Genomic DNA, 22,496 nt, shown 5'->3' with positions numbered 1-22,496 from the left:
CCGGCAGATTCGCTGCGCAGCACTGCCCCCTGGTATCCGGCTCTGAAACTGCCCCCCTCCGCAGCTGCAAGGCTCCTCCCTGGGTTGCGCTGGACAGATTTTTTCTCCTTTCCTGGCCTGACAGAGAAGTTATACCGGGGGGCCTCAAGAAGTCCCCCAAGCCGTACTCAAAGCCTTCCTCCTCCTCAAGCGCTCACTTCCCCAAAGAGGACCCGGACCCCGACTGCCTGAGCTAGGTCCCCAGCATGGTCCGCACCCTTTCTCGACTCCGGGGCCCACGTCCCGACTGACGTCTACCCGGGAGGGGACTGGAGACCCAGCGAGACTTCGACTACAGGCCCGGGCGAACGGAAGGAAGAGGCTTGTGTTCAGAGAGATTCCTTTGGAGCTGGGACTGTTCATTTTTGAAGCAACACCAGCTTCCAGGGCACCTTTCGTTGGCACCTGGGCTTTCCAGAGAAGAAAGGAAGTGGGTATCGATCAGGGCCAGCCCCTCCTCGCACCCCAGGCTGGAGAGGTGCAGAGGTCCTTAGACACTCAGTCCAAGGGCGCCTGGGAGATGGGGGCAAACTTGGCAGAAGCCTGAGCACCGAGGCGCGATCCGTGGGGGCGCGGGCAGGGCGGGGCCCAGAGCCCCCTTCCGCCAGCTCAGCGCGCCCCTTCCAACCCAACTTGTCTGGCACTGGCTTCTACGGTTGCTGAGAGCAAGACTGCCGTCGTGGGCACAGGGTCCTCGACCCCAGGACGCGCATGGCCTTTCCCACCCCAACCAGATGGTTTGTCCCAGGTTTTTGGGACTGAGCTTGATAGAGAGTAAGGAAGGAAGTGGCGCCAGCTCCGGAGCCAGAGTGGGTTGGGATCCCAGCTTGGCCACTCTCTGGCTGTGTGACCTTGAGTGAGTTACTTTGCCTCTCTGAGCACCAGTTTGTTTGTTTTTTAAGGAATGGTGTGAAGATTGAGGTAATGTCCTTAGGATGCCCACATGTGTTCAGTCAAGGTCGCCCGTGATGGTTGCCGGCATCTGCTGCAGGACAGTCCCCCAGGAATCAGCTTGTAGGGTGGGCGCCAGCCGTACTGCACAGGGGCATCTCGGCCTCCGGGTTTAGGAGGGGCAGAAACAGCGCAGTGTCCTCAGCCCTGAGGGCTGAGTTTGGGAGGTCCCAACGCTCCTGGGTTCTCTTCTGCCAGGGTGCAGACTACAGCAGCGTGCGCAGGGCTTCGCACACCTCTGCTGTGGGAAGTGAGTCATCTTCGCTTATGATTGCATCTGGCCAGGCCAGCTACGAGAACACGGGATCTCACAGCTGCCACCTACCCAGCCTTAACCTGTGCCAGGCACAGTGCTAAGAGCTATGCACCCACAATCCCACTTCTTCACAACAGCCTCAACAGAAGTAGATGTTTAAGTTTTTAAATTTCCATTTTACAGAGCAGGAAACAGGCTCAGAGGGGTTAACTTCCCCCAAGATCACACAGCTGGTGAGTGGGAGAGCGGGGACTTGAACTGAATCTTCCTTTGAGGCCAAGCTCTGAACCACTAAGTTGGTTGGCATTAGAGAGCCAAGCTCTCGCCCTTCAGTTTCCATTCACGCTGCCCTCTCTGAGCTGCAATTCTCTCTCCTGCGTTGGCACTGGCAGAAGTCGAGACACGCTGCCGGAAATCGCGGGCCGTGGCGCGCACTCCCACGCACCCCAGCTAGTTCCAGAGACTCAGAGCTTGTTCTGAGACCCTCTTGTCGAACCCCCTTGGTCCAGGCGCCCAGCCCGTGTGGTGCTCAGATCAGACTTATCCACCCGAGCACGACTTGGGCCAGCGCCTGGACTAAGGTCACGGGAAGAAAGCCCTCCCCCCTTTCTCCCGTGGCTTAGCTCAGCGATCAGGGAGGAGTCGGTTAAGAAGTCACAGTCGAAGCCATGACTGCTGTGTCCCGGGGAGGCAGTCGAAGGCGAGGACACGGAGCGGGGATACCTCCGGACACCCCTGTCCCCGCCGCCCAGTCGGTGTCCTCGCTGCGCAGGGGCTCACTTGCTACCCTACTCTAAAAGGAAGCTGTCGCGGCCCAGGGCACGGTAACTAAAAGGCCGTCGGGGACGGAGACGGGAATGAGTGGGCTTGAACTTGAGGTTTCCGAGCCAGCTGCTCCCTAGAGCCGTTCCTGAGCTCGTCAGCCAGCACGTATTTAATGAATGGCCACTGGGTGCTAGGCCTTGCACCCAACCCTTTCGTCCTCCCCCTGGGCTGAGCCGAGGGTGACCCAATACTAGTTGGGGCGAGCTTGAAGACACCGCGCGGGGGCTGCGCCCTCCAGGCCTGGCCTGGTCGCTTTCCACGCACCCCTCTCTCTGTAGTTGCAGCCCCGCCCGGCTCTGCCCGTGGGCGCCCCCTGGCGGCAGGAAGCCGAGCGCGTACCACCCCCCGGGGCTCCATCCCCTCGCACCCCGCCCCACTGGCTGCTCCGCCAGCACCCCCAGCTCGCGCTGCGGCGGCCAGTCTCGTCCCCGAAGACCGACCGAATGTCCCTCAGAGCTTTCCGTGACCCGCCAGGGCGCGCGGCTGTCCGGAGCCCCTCCAAGTTCCCCAGCAGCAGGCCCGGCACTCCCTGATCAGCAAGCGCGGATGCCGGTCGCCTCCCTCCCTCTGCCCGCTCCAGCCCGACGCCAGGCCGCTGGGGGCAAGCGCTGTGCTTGACAAGAGGAGAAAAGCCCCACACAAACAAAAACCCAAAGTCCACTCGAGTTCAGGGGCGGAAAACTGTAGGCATCCGAATTTTAAAAAGATCCCCGGGACTCCCAACCACCACCAAACACCCTCTTGTCCCCCGCGACCCCCGACACCATCCCACCCCGCACACCCATCCCACCCCACCCACCCCACGCCCGCGTCCTGTGAACCAAACCGCGAATGCGCAGCAGCCTTCTCGGCTTTCACACGTGTGCCCCCGATGCCATCTGCCCACGTCTGTGTGTGAAGCAAACCCCGCTGGCAGACGCGATGGAGAGAGATGGCTCCTCCGAACCAGAATTAGGAAGAAAACGCCGCTGAGGGCGTTTCAAAAACCCAAGAGGCGAGCGGGAAACCTGCATTGTCAGATCCTCTGGGCCCTGAGTTCTAGCCCCATGCACCGCTCCGAGCTAATTCTCCCCGCGACTCTGAGGGGGTTATTACCACGTAATAATTGATGAGGACACTAAGGGCTAAGAGGAGTTAATTAACTTGTCCCCAGTTACAGAGTCAGAAATCAGGGATGGATGGATCTTAATTGGTGGGACTGTTCCCAGGGCCTGTGAGAGACTGGGTTTCAGCCCAGAGCCCAACACAGCGCCGGAAGAGAAAGTATCAGTACTTTTTTGTTTGCTAATCCAGCGGTAGGAAGTCGGTTACATCTTTGATGACTCAGACTTTTGAAACAGCCCCATACAACTTCCAATTATGGGGGAAAATACAATTGTGAAATTCTATGGGATTTGGAAATGAAGGAGTAGGCCCTCGAAACATAACCCAGAACTTGTTTTTGAAAAAAACATTTTATGGAAAATTTCCAACATATACGAAAGAAAAGAGAGTATCATAATCAACTCTCATATGCCCGTCCCAACCTCCAATAACCAAGGCCAATCTATTTCCTCCCCTCCTCCCCACGGGCTCTGCCTCCCCAGCTCTCATAACACACACACACACACACACACACACAACACACACACACACACTGCTTCCCCCATTCACACAGATTATTTGGAAGTAAAACCTAGACATTGCCACATTTAATCTGAAAGCATTTTCAGCATGTATTGTCAAGAGATGACCACATTACCAAAACTACAATAGCACCAACACAACCAGAATACCAAGATATACCCACAAACCGCACATTCCTAAACACCCTGGAGTATCCAGTCAGCAGAAGCTTTATTGTAACCTCAATTACTGGCTAGAGCTTGGTGTTCACTGAATTTCAGCTCTAGGGCCAGAATGACCTGGGTTTGGATCTTGATTTTTTTTTTTTTTCACTTATTAGCTGAATGATTCGAGGGCATGACTTACCTTCTCTCTGAGTGTCAGTTTAGTGCAATCTCACATGGTTGTTACAAAGATCAAAAAACAAAACAATGCATGTAAAGAGTTTGGCATAAGCCAGGGAATAGTATCTTATTTATTTCTTCTAAAGCTGGAATTCGGTAAGATTTTAGCTAATGAAGGCTTGAAAATTAGGTTTGTGGGCCGGGCGCGGTGGCTCAAGCCTGTAATCCCAGCACTTTGGGAGGCCGAGACGGGCGGATCACGAGGTCAGGAGATCGAGACCATCCTGGCTAATACAGTGAAACCCCGTCTCTACTAAAAAATACAAAAAAACTAGCCCGGCGACGAGGCGGGCGCCTGTAGTCCCAGCTACTCGGGAGGTTGAGACAGGAGAATGGCGTGAACCCGGGAGGCGGAGCTTGCAGTGAGCTGAGAGCCAGCCACTGCACTCCAGCCTGGGCGGCAGAGCAAGACTCCGTCTCAAAAAAAAAAAAAAAAGAAAAAGAAAATTAGGTTTGAGTTGGGGCATCAAAAATTTTCAAGTTGCATGGAGGGTAAGACTAGAGCCAGGGACGCACCACACCCAGTGACCATTCATAAGTTCACCCCTCCCAGGATTAACAACTGAACTCTCAGTGATATCTTATAAGGCTCTAGTCTTTTCCTCCATGCAATGTGAAACCTTTTGAGGTTCTCCAAGGATCCTCCTAGGTCTGACAGTCGTCTTGGGCTTTTCTTGGGGCAGCTCTGGTCTTTCTCCCCTGTATTCCTGCCTGTAGCATGAGGCCGGGCACACGGGGTCAGTGCTGACTGCTGAATGAATGGTCGATGACATCATCCCATCATGTGGCCTTTGCACAGCCAGTTCCTTCTGCCTGAGACATTTATGCCTTTTCCCTTAGCTTAATTAACCCTCTCTGAATGGGTCAAATTCCCCTGGCATATGCTCTCAGAGGACCTCGGTATACTATCTCTTCAGAGGGTTTGTCACTGGTTAAAACGTTAGATTTATTTGTCACTTATTTGTGTGATTATCAGATGGTTTTTCTTCTGTTCTAAACTTCATGAGGGCAGGAATCATGGCTGTTTTCTCATCATTGTATCTTTAGCACTTAACGCAATAGCTAATTGTTGAATGCAGGTGGTTTTTATGGTAGGCGGGAGTAGCTAGATTCAGAAACTAGTTTAACCCTAACCCTCACCCTAATCAGCAGTCATAGTAGCTAATTCACAATGCACTATTTCAATATGTTGTATAGGAAATTAACCTCCAAATGTGCTACCAGGCAAACTATTCTGGAGGTGATAGAATAGAAAGATCAAGTTAAGATACTTGAATCACACAGATTGTTGAATAAATTTTAAACACACAGGGAGAAGCAATAAGAAAGAGATGGGGTAGGTTAACACATTTACCACAGAAGCAGGTGGTAAGTCCCCTTCCTGAATCCTGGGGCATTTAATACGCAATGTTCACATGTTTCTCTCTCCTTCCCACCCATATTAACTTTCTCTCTTAATTATGTGGTTACAACGACCATAATTCAGGGTGAGTGAATTAACCAACAGAAAGAAGATGCCCAAGGCAACGATACACACTTTTGCTATTGGAGAGCCAGGGGCAAGTTCTCCTGGCCACAGCAGGAGCATCCATTAGCCTCCTGAACAGCTCTCTCTGTTTATCTGTGCTTCTTGGGCAGAACACAACTGGGACCTTAATGGGTGTCACCGATGGATGAGTGCCTGATTTTGGAAATCAGATAGCTGTCAGCCCTGAAGTAGCATGAATGTATCTTACAACTTGGTCTCTTAATGTCTCTCCATTGGTCCATAGCATTCTGGTTGGTTCTATCACATGTTCCACTTATTGTATCTGTCTTCAACATCTCCCACAGGTTATTGATTTACTCATTATCCATGTGAATTCTGTGAATTCATCCTGAGTCTCACAGCTGCATCTTATTCATCCCTTCTTCTACTTAACACATCCTATGAATTTTGCTTATATCTTGTAATCTACTGACTTGCTTGCTCTCCACATCTCACACTTATTATGAATGTATCCATTTGTTTTTCTTACCTTCTGAAGATTCCCAAATAAAACAGTACACAGGCATTACACAACAAATTTATTAAATGCCTACCATGTGCTAAGCATTATACTAGGTGTCTGTAATCCTGACAGGATTCCTCTGAAACTTTCCATCTAGTGGAAAGACAGTTAAATTATCCCCCCAGTCCTGTGAAATGATCCACTGTGTCAAGTGCTAGGAAGGGCTGGGGGAGGTCCCTGCTGTCCCAAGAATGTGGAGGTGGGCAGTGTAGGAGAGCTTCCTTGAGGATGTGGCATCTGAGGTGTGAGATCTGAAAGGTGAGCTCTAGAGTCCTAGGGTTTCAGAAATCCCTAATAAATCAACATCAAGGCAAAGTGTACTTTTGTTTGCCCTATCTTAGTTTTGAGTCATATTTTGCCTATTTCTTGTCCAACTTTTCCACAAAACACTAACCTGTTCTAGTCCCCCAAAAGCACAAATGTTACGTTTTATACAACGATCGAAATGAAACACACCTATTGGCAAAAGATGCTGCAGAACAGTGTTTAGGCTTACAAATGGTTCTAATGGGGATCAACAGCCTGTAATTAGAATTTAACAATCCAAGAGAGGAGTAATATGCACCCTGCGGGACAGATTGGAGTCTTTTTCTTTAGTTCTGCAGGTTTGGTGGGTAGACTGGCTCCCGACTTCCCTTCTACAATAACTGTCCTACGGAGGTAAACATGTCACAAACAAGAACAATGAGATCACCAATAATATAACACTAATACCATAAACAAAAGAAACACCACCTTCGGCTCTGGTGGAACGAAAAACACAATGTGGACCAACTAACAGAACTATTTAAAAAGCAAATTACTCACGGCCAAGCCGTCATAGCTCTCCAAATGCAGTTTTCCAGGAAGCTCGGTAACAAGCAGAAGTTTTTCCTGAGACATACTTGCTTTTACTGATTTGGTTACAGATCTGAGGTGTTGGACAAAAAAGAAAATGCCCCACATAAACCCACCTTCACACTTATTCTCCTGGATTCCACATTTTTCTCCCATCATGAGACATTTCTAGCCACAGGTTACTGTAAATGGAGAGTCTTGCCAGCATCTCTTCATCAGTGACTTTTTCCTAAAACCTCAGGCTTTGCACAAATGCCAAAACCCTCATCCTTGCTAAGCCCATTTTTCTTTTTTCTTTGAAAAACGCACACGAGTAACAGAATGTGAGCAGTGTGGTGGATTTTTTTTTTTTTTTTTTTTTAACAGAGTCTCACTCTGTCTCCAGGCTGGAGTGCAGTGGTGGGATCTCGGCTCACTGCAATCTCTGCCTCCTGGGTTCAAGTAATTCTCCTTCCTCAGCCTCCCAAGTAGCTGGGATTACAGGTGTGCACCAGCACGTCCAGCTAATTTTTATATTTTTAGTAGAGACGGGGTTTCACCATGTTGGCCAGGCTGGTCTGGAACTAACAGCCTCAGGAACTGCCCTTCCAACCAGAACTGAGCCAGACTGTCACCACAAACATCAGAGGAGTCTCAGCCCTGTTCCTCAGTGCCCCTCTTCCCCAAGCTGCCCTGTGAAATAGGGATGCTGGGGAAGGCAGAGGCAATGGCATGAATTCTCTAGGCTATTTCAGAGGAGGCACTAGCTGACATAAGGATAAAAATCACCGATGAAGGGGCTGATCATCCCTGACCAAAACCCTGAGTGTGCGCCATCTCAGAGTCTGCGTTTTTGACCATGCATGAGAAGAAAGAGAACGCAAGCGCTGTCTTCATTCATGGAGTTTTGAATCCAGACACCTCAGAGGGCACCTTCCACCCATCTCAGCTACGAGTCATGAATGGCAAATGAGATCTGAGCAGGGGAGGCCTGGGGGACAGCAGCAGCTCCCTGTTGGTCCTGTCGTCCCTCTTTCTTTTTTTTTGAGATGGAGTCTCGCTCTGTTGCCCAGGCTGGAGGGCAGTGGTGCAATCTCGGCTCACTGCAAGCTCCGCCTCCCGGGTTCACACCATTCTCCTGCCTCAGCCTCCCGAGTAGCTGGGACTACAGGCGCCCGCCACCACGCCCAGCTAATTTTTGTATTTTTAGTAGAGATGCTGTTTCTCCTTGTTAGCCAGGATGGTCTCGATCTCCCGACTTCGTGATTCGCCCCCCTCGGCCTCCCAAAGTGCTGGGATTACAGGCGTGAGCCACCGCGTCCAGCCTCTGTCATCCCTCTCGAAGGTGCCTGCTAGTGCAGGCCAGGGCGGAGGCTGCAGCCATCTCTCTGTAGAGGGCAGGAGGAGCTCAAGTCGGCCTGCCCTCTGAAGCCTTTCCAGACATCACCAGGAAAGAATGGGTGCCATTGCACAGTAGTCACGCACGCCTCAGATACATTGTTTTTCTTTCTTATCTTTTCTATTTTTCTTTCTTTTCTTCTGAGGCTCTGTTGCCCAGGCTGGAGTGCTATGGTGCGATCTCGGCTCACTGCAACCTCCTCCAGGTTCAAGTAATTCTCCTGCCTGAACCTCTGAGTAGCTGGGATTACAAACATGTGCCACTATGCCCAGCTAATTTTTGTATTTTTAGTGGAGACGGGGTTTCACCATGTTGGCCAGGCTAGTCTCGAACTCCTGACATCAGTTGATCCACCTGCCTTGGCCTCCCACAGTGCTGGGATTACAGGCATGAGCCACTGTGCCCGGCCAGATGCATAGTTTTTCTCATGCTTGTCCTTGCACATCTCCTGGGTGCAGGAATGTCTGGAGCCCACAACAGTGATCTGTGCTGAACCCCAAAACCTGAAAGGGCCAATTCCCTCTGCCTCCCCCACTAGGTGGGGTCTTAGGTTTTTCTCAGAAAGGCCCATGAGCCCATGGGTTCTCCCCTCTTTACAACTGTCTCCAAACATAAAGAAGGAAATTGCTGGATAAGTAAAATAACCCCCAGAAGAAGGAACAAGTGCTAGTGACATCTTCACGTGAGGATGGAAACCTCATGAATTCAGACTTTTCTAAGCTACCGGTCATCTCATTGGGCTTTGTCATGCTTTTGGACTTGACTGCTGCATCTCCTTCTAGGAGAATTGAACCACTTCATCCTGGCAGCAAAACACACTGCCCACATCCCCATCCCAAACCGAGATGAGGGTCTGCCGTAACAAGTGGCACGTGGAATCTATAGTCAGAGTGGTTCTGACTTTAACACAGTCACGGCTCTTATCACTGTTCACAGGGCAGTTTGGGGAAGAGGCGCACTCAGAAATGGGGCTGGGACTCCTCTGATGTTCGAGGTGACAGTCTGGGCTCTGTTCTGGTTGGAAGGGCAGTTCCTGAGGCTGTAAAGCCTGGCAGGGGAGGGGAGGGAAGGGAGAGTGCTGGGATTCAGTCCTCTGGAGAGAACACTACAGACTGAATGCAGAGGCAGGAGTTCTGCTTTGGAGATCATTTGGGTCTGGAGTATTTGAGTCTGAAATGAGGGAAACTCACGGTAGAGGACAGCTATTCTGTCATTCTGCAGATCCAGCATTATTCCACCATATGCTTTTCACGAATTAGTAGTGAAGTTACAATCTTGGGCGTTTTAAACTCATCTTAGCACCTGCTGGTAGCAGAGAATAGCATTTCCTCTGCCCTCGACTTCCTTTATGAGCTGGGAGGAAGCAAAATCCAGCTCTATCGTTGGAGCTCCATCTGGTGGCAGTTTTGGAAAACGATCCAGCCCTGAGGATTTTGCGGAAGGTAGGCAACACCGAGGCATCCTGAGCATTCAGTAGGAAGCAATGAGAGGAAAAATCCTCCGCCCTTTCAGAGATGGGTCGAAGGGTCAGCTGTCCCCTCTGCCAGATGGCAGATTCAGGAGAGTTGGAATTCCTCCGGAGTCGGCCCTGTCAACATGCGCACGTGTCCTGGGGGGAGGTGAATGATTTGTGCAGACGACTTGGAAATCCGCTGCGTGACTCCCAGGCTCGTGCATCTTTGCTTACCCTTTCCTAGATCGGTCTCAGCCCCGCAGGCAGATTGGCAGCTTCTCGGGCGCTGGGACTGCGTCTCAGCCACCTTTGCAGGGCACCCCCTCCCGCCTTCCCGCTAGCATCTGGCAGGGACTGGAGCGCTTCCTGGAGACCCGTAGGCCTGGGACTACAGGTCACCAGGTGAAGCAGTGCGCCTCCGAAGCTGATGCTGGGTGACCGACTGCGTCTGCCACTTCTCCTGCCCCCCTGCCCGTACTGTGTGCGTCCTCATAGGTCTTGACAGATGGTGGCAGCTTTGACAGTTCTTCAGCCCCGCGTGGACGCTCGTCCCCAGTCACTGCTCTCGGACCACCAGCTCTGCTTGGGAGAAAGGGCGCAGCTGGGGTGGGAATTTGGAGGCAGGGGTCAAATTCCTACTGTGCTGTAGGAACAACAATGACACGTGCTCATGTCAACATGCAGGTATGGATTGTGCTGAACGCTGGAGAAAGGCTCAGGAGAGCAGGAGGCTGCAGCACCGAGAGCATGGGACGTGAATATACGAGACCTGGGTTCCAGACCTGGCTCCGTGGCTCTGGGCCAGTCACTGCCCTCTCTCAACCCAGTTTCTGTATAATAACCCTGGTTGGACATGATGTTTTCGAAAGATCATTTCGAAAGGACATGATGAATGCTGGATCTTTTTCCAGATCCAGCATTTTAATATACGTACATATTTTCTAAATGGCTGTTGGCTTGTTAAGTGGCCCGGGGATAATTGCTACCGCTTTCAACGAGAGAAACTCGAGAATCTGAAACTCAGTATTTCTATGAATTTGCGCAACATGGGAGGTCATCGCCTGGACACCACTGCCCCCTTGCGGCAGCTCATCTAAATTTGCATGTGGTGACAAGGAATTCAAGGGCCTGAGGGTTCAGGCCTTATAAACCTGGGTTTATAAAGGGGTTGGATAATATCCCCAAAGCTTTATTCATCCCTGAAAGGAACTGTAACTAGATCAGAGGCTTTATCTGCTTAATGCCATAATGCCTTTCCCCTACCCTCAAGACAACTATTTACAAGCAACCTCTAAGTGGATCTAGAGCCAGATTACCCAAATCCACTTGCAAATTAACTCAGATTAAAATTTGCAAGCTTCTTGGGAGCGCAGTGAGGCGGTTAAAAAAAAAAAAGAATAAAATTTGCAAGCTTCTGAGACCTGGTATGCTCCTACTCCAGAGCAGATTCATTGATAGAGGAGATGACACTAAGCCCATGTGGTATTTCTGGTTATTAAACACCCCATTGTATGGACATAATCTTTTCTTTTTTGGTTTTTTTTTTTTTTGAGGCGGAGTCTCGCTCTGTCGCCCGGACTGGAGTGCAGTGGCCGGATCTCAGCTCACTGCAAGCTCCGCCTCCCGGGTTTATGCCATTCTCCTGCCTCAGCCTCCCGAGTAGCTGGGACTACAGGCGCCCGCCACCTCGCCCGGCTAGATTTTGTATTTTTTTTTAGTAGAGACGGGGTTTCACCATTTTAGCCAGGATGGTCTCGATCTCCTGACCTTGTGATCCGCCCGTCTCGGCCTCCCAAAGTGCTGGGATTACAGGCTTGAGCCACCGCGCCCGGCCTCTTTTTTGTTTTTATTGACGTCAAGTTTACATAACACAAAATTAACCGTTTTAGGTGAATAATTCAGTGGCATATAGTACATTGACTATATTATGTAAACCATCACTTCTATCTAGGTTCAAAATATATATATATTTTTTTTTTTGAGAAAGAGTTTCACTCTTGTTGCCCAGGCTGGAGTGCAGTGGCGTGATCTCAGCTCACGACAACCTCCGCCTCCCGGGTTCAAGCGATTTTCCTGCCTCAGCTTCCCGAGTAGCTGGGATTATAGGCACATGCCACCACGCCCGGCTAATTTTTTTGTATTTTTAGTAGAGACGGGGTTTCTCCATGTTGGTCAGGCTGGTCTCAAACTCTCAACCTCAGGTGATCCATCTGTCATGGTCTCCCAAAGTGCTGGGATTACAGACGTGAGCCACCACGCCTGGCCAAATATTTTTTATCATTCCAGAATAAAACCCCGTACCCAGGATGCAGGTAGACCCCATTCCCAATTCTTCACGCACCTGGCAGACACCAATTTGCTTTCTGTCTGTATGGGTTTACCTATTTTGGGTATGTAATAGAAATACATATACTTTCTGTCCGTTTGTGTTTGTTTTCTGTCACTTAATATAAGGCTTTTGAGGTTCATGCACATCGTGACATGTAACTTCATTCCTTTTTATGGTTGAATAATCTGTTATGTATATATTCCACATTTTGTTTTTCCATTCATCCATTGATGGACATTTGGGTTGTTTCTACCTTTTGGCAATTGTGAACAATACTGCTACGAACATTCATATACAAGTATTTGAGTTCCTGGTCTCAATTCTTGTGGGTATGTATCTAGGAGCGGAATTTCTGGGTCATATAGGAGTTCTCTGCAGGCTGGAGTCCAGTGGCGCCATCTTGGCTCACTGCAGCCTCTGCCCCCAGGCTCAAGTGATCTTACCCCCCTCAGCCTCCTGAGTAGCTGGAACTACAGGCACACGCCACCACCATGTCCAGCTTTTTTTTTTTTTTTTTTTTGTATTTTTAGTTAAGATGGGGTCTCGCCACGTTGACCAGCTGGTCTTGAACTGAGCTCAAGTGATCAGCCTCCCAAAGTACTGGGGTTAGAGGCATGAGCCACCTTGCCCGGCTGACAGTGCTCTTTAGAGTGAAGGGTCATTAAGAGGGGATGGATGACAATGTCCTCCAGGATCTGCCAATTCCTAACACCCTGTGTTAGGCCATTCTTGTATTGCTATTATTAAGAATACTCGAGGCTGGGTAACTTAGAAAGAAAAGAGGTTTAGTTGACTCTTGGATCTGCAGAATGTACGGGAGACATGGTACTGGCATCTGCTTCTGGAGAGGGCCCTGGGAAGCCTCCAAGTATGGCAGAAGGCAAAGGAGGGTTATGTGTATCATATGGCAAAAGTGGAAGCAAGAGAACGAGGGAGGAGACCCCACGCAGTTTTAAACCACCAGGGCTCATGGGGAATAACAGCGAGAACTCCCCCATCACCAAGCGGATGGTGCTAAACCGTTCAGGAGGGACTGAGAATCACACCAACATGAGATTTGAGAGGGACAAACATCCAAACCACATCACACCTCCTTGGTGATTCTCCCGTATCTGCCACAGGTTTGTGGGCTGGCTGGTTTGGCTTGGCTTCAGATGGGGTTCCTGGGGCCTCTGGGCACCAAGTGTCTAGGGCCAACAGCTCCCAGAAAATGCTCTTCTTATGGTGTATAACAGAACCCCGAGAGGCTAAACCAATCCATGCGAACACATTCAAAACCTCGGCTGGCATCACAGCTGCTACTATTTCACTGGCTAAAACAAGTTACATGACCAAACCACATTTTAGTGGAGAGGCGTTGTTTATACTGTGAAAGAAAAGTATCTTGGGCCCCCAAAGTCACTAAAGCTAAAAGAAAAACTCAAGCTGGAAACTGCTTAGGGCACACCTGCCTCCCATTCTATTCAAAGTTATCCCTCTGCTCACTGAGGTAGATGCATATCTGATTGCCTCCTTTGGAAAGGCTCATCAGAAACTCAGAAGAATGCCACCATTTGCTCTTGTCTACCTATGACCCGTAAGCCTCCTTCCTGCTTCAAGTCTTCCTGCCTTTGTTTGCAATTGTCCCGCCTTTCCAAACTGAACCAATGTACTTCTTACGTATATTGATTGATGTCTCATATCTCCCCAAAATGTATAAAACCAAGTTGTGCCCCGACCACCTCGCGTGCATGTCATCAGGACTTCCTGAGACCGTCACGGGCGCACCCTCAACCTTGGCAAAATAAACTTTTCAAATTAACTGAGACCTGTCTCAGATTTTCTGGGTTTATAATACTCACCAGCTCTATCAGGCAGTGCTGCAGTCACATGGCAGAGGGTGTGGCCATATCATCGTCTTACAGGCAAGGATTAAAGGATTGGGGACAGTGATCTCCCCTGCTACTCCCAACAAGGTTTCTTAGCTGTAATTTGAATGCTTAATTTACCTTTCCTCTGACATATTTACATTTTATCAAAGACATTCATGATCTTCATACAAAAGATTTTGCACTGTGGGATATTTTTAGTTAGCGATCCCCCACACCCAAGTGTGGAGCAGCCAAGCATCTGCAAGAAATGCCTTCAGGGAAGCTGGGCTCCCACTCAGTGGAAACCTTCCGTATCCTTTAACCTCAGCCTTTTAAGGACCATGAATCAATAAGTAGCATAAATTATTCACCTTACAGAACATTCTCAGAAATGGACAGCAGACTGGAGAAATCACCAGCAGGAGATGCATTCTTGCAATGTTAGGGCCTCTGCTCACCTTCTGAATGGCTGGAACTTTCTATTAAAAATTCAGATTTCAGAGAAGAATGAATCTAAGTTGTGCAGAGATTTCAATGAGACTCCATGTTTCCTTTTCAGATGCAGCTAACTGATCTACTGGGCCTCTGCTGCAGGGTCGAAGGAGAGCGTGTGTGTGCAGTCTCATTCAGTGTCGGGAGCACCTCGCTGCCTCCCTGATGCGATCTCAGACCTGGTGAAAGAAAGAAAGAAGGAAAGAGAAAATAAATTTGTTCCATCTCTAAAAACCATTCTGAAAGTTGAAAACTCTGCTTCTTTGAAAGATGCCTTTCAGGATGCAAAGACTTTGGAAAGGAGGGAAGGTAAACTAGCATTTATCAAACACCAAGCACCCACCCACTTTAAAGATTTACTTCTCTCTTGTCCTCTCTGTCCTGGTAATCCTAGATGTCTGGGTTTCTTCAGATTCTCAGCTCATTCTTCTCAACTCAGGGAACCCACCCAGCTCTGCCAGGTTCCCCATCCCTGTGCCATACCTGGAAACTGAAGGCAGTAAGCTGGACAACCTTAGGGTTTCCCCTCGTCTCAGGGGTCACTGTCCTTTGTTACTTGATATCCAATTTTTTTTAAAAAAAATTGCTTCATATAACTTTTTTTTTTCATGTGGGAGGATAATCTGATTTTCATTTCTTCATCTTGGCTGAGCCAAATGACTGTCTTTGAGTTCATTAATTCTGCCTTCTGTTGTGTTCAATCTTCATTCAAACCAATCCAGTAAGCTATTTTTTTAAAATGAGACTTCATTTTTAAAGAGCAGTTTTAGGTTCCCAGCAAAGTTGAGCACAAAGCAGAGTTCACATATACCCATACCTCAATGCATGCAAAACTTCCCCACTATCGACATTCCACACTTGAGTGGGACACTTGTTCAATCAATGAACCTACACTGACATCATTATCATTCAAAGTCTGCAGTTTACATTGAAGTGCACTCTTGGTGTTGCAGATTCTATGAGTTTGCATAAATGTGTAATGACATGTACCCACTATGATAATATCATACAGAGTAGTTTCATTGCCCTAAAAGTTCTCTGTGCTGTGCATATTTATCTCCACCCCCATCCCCACTAACTCCTGGAAATCACTGATACATTTACTGTCTCCATAGTTTTGCCTTTTCTAGAATGTCGTATAGTTGGTATCATGTAGTAAATAGCCTTTTGGATTGGCTACTAGGAACATTCATTTGTGTTTCCTTCATGTCTTTTTATGGCTTGATGGTTCATTTCTTTTTAATGCTAAATAATATTCCATTGTCTAGATGTACCACAGCTTATTTATTCATTCACCTGCTGAGAGACACTTTGGTTGCTTTCAAGTTTTGGCAATTATGCACAAAGTTGCTACAAACACCTATGTGCAGGTTTGTGTGTGGACATGTCTTCAACTCATTTGAGTAAATACTGAGGAGCATGCCAGGCACTGTGGCTCATGCCTGTAATTCCAGCACTTTGGGAGGCCAAGGCAGGTGGATCACTTCAGGTCAAGAGTTCGAGATCAGCCTGAACAACATGGTGAAACCCCGTCTCTATTAAAAATACAAAAATTAGCCAGGTGTGGTGGCACATGCCTGTAGTCCCAGCTACTTGGGAGGCTGAGGCACAAGAATTGCTGGAACCCAGGAGGTGTAGGTTGCAGTGAGTCGAGATCATGCCACTGTGCTCCAGCATGGGCCACAGAGAGAGACTCCATCTCACAAAAGAAAAAAAAAAAAAAAAGCATGATTATTGGATTATACAGTTAAGAGTATATGTAGTTTTGCAAGAAACTGCCAGCCAGGCACAGTGGCTCACGCCTGCAATCCCAGCACTCTGGGAGGCCGAGGAGGGTGGATCACCTCAGGTCAGGAGTTCGAGACCATCCCAGCCAACATGGTGAAACCCCATCTCTACCACAAATACAAAAATTAGCTGGGTGTGGTGGCGGGCACCTGTAATCCCAGCTACTCAGGAGGCTGACACAGGAGAATCGCTTGAACCCAGGAGGCAGAGGTTGCGGTTAGCCGAGATCATTCCACTGCACTCCAGACTGTGTGACAGAGCGAGGCTCCATTTCAGAAGAAAAAAAAAAAGTCTTGCAGGACCTAACCATAGAGGAATAATTAATTGGACTTTAAATCAATCACTGGCTGAAAATCAGCCTCTGGCTCCTATTCCTTGTCTAGACAATCACTCAGGGTGCTGGATGGGGCAAAAGGGAAGTTTCTTTCACAAAGAGGACCAATATATATATATATGCTTTCACAAAGAGGAATATATATATGAAAAATATATATATCAGCTATATATATATGAAAAATATATATATCAGCTATATATATATTTATCAGCATATATATATATGGTGGGGTAGCCAGGGTTCTTCAGAAAACCAGAACCAATGGGATATATAAAGCCATAGAAGAGGATATTTATTGTGGGGGTTAGCTCACTTGATTATGGGGACTAGAAATTCCCCAATATGCTGTCTGCAAGCTGGAAACCCAGAAAAGCCAATGGTATAATTCAGTCTGCGTCCAAAAGCTGGAAACCAGAGCCGCTAGTGATGTAACTCTCAGTTTGAGGCTGACGGCCTCAGAGACCCGGGGAACACTGGTGTAAGTCCCACAGTCTTTAGACCCAAGAACTCAGAGTTCTGATGCTCCAGGGTTCTGATGCAGAAGAAGGATGACCCGGCTCAAAAAGAGAGCGAGATTGCCCTTCTGCCACTGTTTTGTTCTATGCAGGCCCTCAATAGATTGGATGATGCCCACCTGCATTGGTGAGAGCAGACCTTCTTTACTCAATCTACTGATTCAAATGCTAATCTCTTCCAGAAACATACACACAGACACTCCCAGAAATAATGTGGTGCCAGCTATCTGGACATCCTATGGTTCAGTCAGGTTGACACATAAAATTAACCATTGCAAGGGCTTAAAAGAAATAGAAGCTGATTGGTCTCTTACTGATGTCCAAAAGCACCAGTTCCAGTTTGGGGGCAGCTCTGCTCCATTCAGCCATTAAGTCCAGGTTCTTCCATTTGTTTCCCTTTTATGTTCCAGGGCAGTGCTTTTCAAAGTGTGGTCCCTGGACTAATAGCATGAACATCATCTTGGAACTTGTCAGAAATGGAAGTTCCCAGGCCCCATGCCAAACCTACTGAATTGGAAACACTAGGAGTGGGACACAGCTATCTGACCAAGACTTCCAGGTGAGTCTCAGGCATTATCTTCATCTGTGTGGGTAAGACTGGAATCTCAGGCACACCTCTCTTCTAGCTCAAGGAAAAGGGAAAGAGAGGAAGTCCAGTCCAATCAATTTTCTCTTAGGCCAGTGACGTGTAAATGGCAAACACCACTTCTGCTTATATCCAGTTGATGACCACTTTGTCATAGCCACACCCAGCCACAAAGTCAGCTGCCAACTGTAGCCTCTAGCAGGTGCCCATTGCACAGGAAGAAGGGAAGAACTGGTTTTGAAGGCACTACTGACCATAATCCCACTAAAGGAAACAGGACATCCTAAGACGGCTGCTGAAATCACTACCCTTGCTGATGGAAACTCACATCTCTGAGCCTTTGGCAAGGGTTTTAATAAAATCTCCTTTTAGAAATGACTTCTTACAGCCTGCTATTAATTATCCTGGTTGGAGGAGGACAGAGTGAGGAGAGCTTAAAGATAAAATACATGTAAAATGCCTTAGGAACTTGAAAGCACTAAGTCCAAAGGGTACCACCCTTCTTGCTCTTGCAGTGGTCCTATTTTTATTCTAGAATTTTGAGGTTTGAAGAGTCCCATCCCTTCCTTCCTACAGGTTCCACACCAATTGGGAAACAGACATGCAAGTCGGAGAGGGGCCCTACATCAGCTTTATTGCTGATAAAGTTGGATCTGAGGAAGTGATTTGAACTTGAGGCCAAAATCGATGTTCAGTGACTTCCGCCAGCCATTGAATGGATTTGCTCATTCACTCAGGGCAAAGATGACCTGTCCTAGTCTCAGAATCCATTTCCTCCTCTCTAAAATGGGAATAACAATGGCATCTGTGGCACTACTGACTTACTCAAGATGCATACCACTCTTTTTCCAGCAGGGGCTGCAAATTTAAGTACTGTATTTCCCAGTCTCCTTAGCTGTTAGGATTCTGGATACAAATTAGATTCTAGACAACAAATGCAATTAGGTTTTGGATTCAAAGTAGATGTCTTTCCGCAAGATTTGGAAAGCAGAAGTGCAGTAAAGATGTTTTTCCCATCCCTTTGGGACGTTTCTCTGCTGGCAAGCAGGGTCACAGAGGTCAGGTGCTTGTTCAGGGCTGTGCTCCAAGACACAAGCATGTTCTCCAGCCTCCTGACTGCCCAGAAGAAATTTCAGGGCAGGTGGCTTTCTGATCTGAAAGCCATATCTGACTCTGGCTTTCTGATCTCTGGATCTCAGCTGCTGCTGCTGTTGCTGCATGTCCTCATACACTCAGTGTTTCCAGCGCCAGCCTCTGAGGTAGCAGCTCTCCTGGAGAACCAGGTCTGCAGTGTCTGGGTGTCAAGCCTGCAGGACCAGCTGAGAACCTGCTCCTTTGGGCTTTGCAGTGTTTGAAAGCATGTAGTATCCCATATTAAACCCCTTCCTGCTGAAACACCCAGAGTAAACTATTTCCTCTACTGAGGTCTGATGCATTCAGTTATCCATTTACTGTGAAGATTAAATGAGATAATGCATGTGGAGCATTAGCATATCTCCTGGTACCCTGTATGTGTTCAGTAAGTGGTAACTGTGGCTTGTACTGGTCATGGTAATAAATTGGTTATAATAATAAATTGGAGATATATAATAATAATTGTTTATATAATAAATTGGAGACCTAAATTATTAAAATCATGTCAGGGTTTTCAGGCAACCCGCAAACCTCTTTGAACCATATTGTGACAGAACCGTACCTACTCAGTTTTTTCTTAGGATACTTTTGAAATACAACCAACAAACACATAATGAGTGCTGGCCACCACACTGGCAAAACTAATGAATGAGCAATCATGTATTTGGACTTTGGATGTGCTAGTCCTTGTGCTAAGCAAGTTAAGACAAGCTTTTGAGATGGGTATCATCATAGCCATTTTACAGAAAGAGATACAAGCTCAGAGAGGCTGAGCAATTTGCCCAAGGCTGCACAGCTAGGTAGTGGCAGAGCCTGGTCTTGGATGCCAGGTCTTCTTTCTTCTCATTCCACAACAGCCTATTGGAGTTTTTGCGTGGGTTGTTCGTTTTGGTTTTTGGTTTGGTTTTTGGATAAAAATCAAGTGTCATTGTTCAGGGCCTATGCAGACATCCCAGATTTCCATCTTATGAATGGCCCAGAGAAGCCTGTCCATTGCAGCCTCGTCTTCCTCCCAGATGGTGAAGACAGAGAGGCTTGAGCAGCACTGTGCTCAATCTGGTAACAGACGGTGGTCAAGGCTGGACTTTCTCCCCTGGGAAATCTGAGGGACTGATGAGCCCTTGAAGCAGGCCCAGTGCTGGCCCTGGGCCTGGCCTGAGGGGAGCCACCGCCACAGAGGAGGCAGTTCCACAGCTTACATAGGATCAAAATACTTATTTTGAGAGTCTTACTCTGTCAGCCAGGCTGGAGTGCAGTCGCGCAATTTCGGCTCACTGCAACCTCTGCCTCCTAGGTTCAAGATATTCTCCCGTTCAGCCCCAAGTAGCTGGGACTACTCCTGGCTTGCTTGCTTGCTTGCTTATTTATTTATTTATTTATTTGAGATGGAGTCTCGCTTTGTTGCCCAGGCTGGAGTGCAGTGGCACCATCTCTGCTCACTGCAAGCTCCGCCTCCTGGGTTCACGCTGTTCTCCTGCCTCAGCCTCCCGAGTAGCTGGGACTACAGGCACCCACCACCATGCCTGCCTAATTTTTTGTATTTTTAGTAGAGACGGGGTTTCACCGTGTTAGCCAGGATGGTCTTGATCTCCTGACTTCGTGATCTGCCTGCCTCGACCTCCCAAAGTACTGGGATTACAGACGTGAACAACCATGCCTGGCCGGTAAGAAGCACCTTACCTCTGTGACCCTGCTTGCCAGCAGAGAAACGTCCCAAAGGGATGGGAAAAACATCTTTACTTCACTTCTGCTTTCCAAATCTTGCGGAAAGACATCTACTTTGAATCCAAAACCTAATTGCATTTGTTGTCTAGAATGTAACCTAATTTGTATCCAGAATCCTAACAGCTAAGGAGACTGGGAAATACAGTACTTAAATTTGCAGCCTCTGCTGGAAAAAGAGTAGTATCCATCTTGAACTTTCTAACTTCTCCCTAATAAACACAGGCAGGGTTCTGGAGCAGTGGTTCCCAACTCCCAGGCAATGGACACTGTTAGGAACAGGGCACAGGAGGTGAGCAGCGGGTGAGCAAGCGAAGCTTTGTCTCCATTTACAGCTGCTCCCCATTGCTCATATTACTGCCTGAGCTCTGCCTCCTGTCAGGTCAGAGGTGGCATTAGATTCTCATAGGAGCACAAACCCTATTGTGAACTGCGCATGCGAGGGATCTAGGTTGCATGCTCCTTATGAAAATGTAATGCCTGGTGATCTGTCACTATCTCCCATCACCCTCAGATGGGACTGTCTAGTTGCAGGAAAACAAGCTCAGGGCTCCCACTGATTCTACGTTATGATAAGTTGTATAATTATTTCATCATATATTAAAATGTAATATTAATAGAAATAAAGGGTACAATGAATGTAACATGCTTGAGTCATCCCAAAACCGTCCCCTCTGTGGCCCATGGAAAAATTGTCTTCCACGAAACTGGTCCCTGGTACCAAAAAGGTTGGGAGCCACTGTTTGGGAGGACAAGTCAGAACCTGGGTCTATGAAAGGTTAACAATTGATCAAGTGACTTGATCTGGGGCCTTCGTGTTACTTTCACTGAGGGGCATTAGAAGACTAGGGGTTTCCTGGAAAATCTTGGCTTGGGACCAACCAACTTCTTGGTACAAAATGATCTTTTAAGCTAAGTCAGATCAAGGAGGGACTGTACAGCCCTGAGTAAGTAGGATGTTGGGGAGAGAGAAAGGAACAGAGTTTCTGGGTAATCTCCCCAGCATACGTTTCTGCTGTTTACTGGCCAAGTGACCTTGGGCAAATTACTTAGCCTCTCTGAGCCTCAATCTCTTCATCAGTAAAATGGAAATAATAACCTCCTTAGCAAGGTAGAAAATTAGATCATACATGTAAAGTGTTTAGCCTAGAACACTCACAAAATGTGCTAGGAATAAAATTGGTGGATTATGGTTTCAGCCAAGGACCCCACTGGACCAGTGGTTCTCATCCTTGGCTGCTCATCAAGGCCACCTTAGGAAGCCTCAAAGGCTACCAGAGCCAGGTGCCCACATGGACCAAATTAAATCAGTGACTGCAACATTAGTCACTGCTGATGACTTAATGAGTCAATTATCCATCTGGATTGGGAAAGAAAGGGTGGCTTTGAAGTCAGACCTCAGTTGAAAGCCTGGTTCTAATGTGCAAAACAGTAAACATGCACAAGATCCCACACCATCTGGCCTTGCCTATCTATCCAGCCTCAACTCACACTGTCTCTTCTGTGTTCCAGAGCTTTCTTTTCATTCCTGCAATGCATCAACATCCCCTTTCCTTCCTGCCTTGGTGCATATGCACCTGCTGTTTCCTTTGTCTAGCATGCTCTTCCCCTTGCCCTCCACCCAGTGTTGCAGGGAGCTCTTCCTCATTCTTCAGATTCCAGCTGAATTGTTCGTCCTCAAAGGAGCCTTCTCTCAACTCCCTCCTTAACACTACATCAAATCTCCCTGTGTAGAGACGGCTAGTTTCCTCTCAAATATCAGGTCTTCCCTGGTAATACAAGTTTTATCTGGGCACATGGCTTTATGCATGTAAAAACTACATTTCCCAGCCACCCTTGCAGCAGTAAGTAGCCACGTGACCAGATTCGGACAAATGGAAGGCAAGGAAAAAGTAATAAGTGCAGTTTCTGGGTCCTGCCTTAAAAGGAAAGGTGCTTGCCCTT

At 48.0% G+C, this 22,496-nt stretch overlaps 1 long non-coding RNA gene across 2 annotated transcripts in view; it reads right to left on the bottom strand.

Annotated features, from left to right (window-relative positions):
• LOC117064367 overlaps window positions 1–22,496 on the bottom strand; it is a 68,891-nt gene that overhangs the window by 10,885 nt on the left and 35,510 nt on the right. The window contains exon 2 of one of the 2 annotated variants that reach the window (XR_004429404.1): window positions 14,350–14,649. This is a non-coding gene — a long non-coding RNA (uncharacterized LOC117064367). The remainder of the gene's footprint in view (window positions 1–14,349; window positions 14,650–22,496) is intronic. The other variant, XR_004429405.1, reaches the window with a different exon arrangement.

Source organism: Trachypithecus francoisi, unplaced genomic scaffold (assembly GCF_009764315.1).
Source record: "Trachypithecus francoisi isolate TF-2019V2 unplaced genomic scaffold, Tfra_2.0 Contig01579, whole genome shotgun sequence".
In the NCBI taxonomy this organism is placed as follows: Eukaryota; Metazoa; Chordata; class Mammalia; order Primates; family Cercopithecidae; genus Trachypithecus; species Trachypithecus francoisi.
The sequence above is the reverse complement of the archived record's forward strand: the minus strand, read 5'-3'. Positions and strand labels throughout refer to the sequence as shown.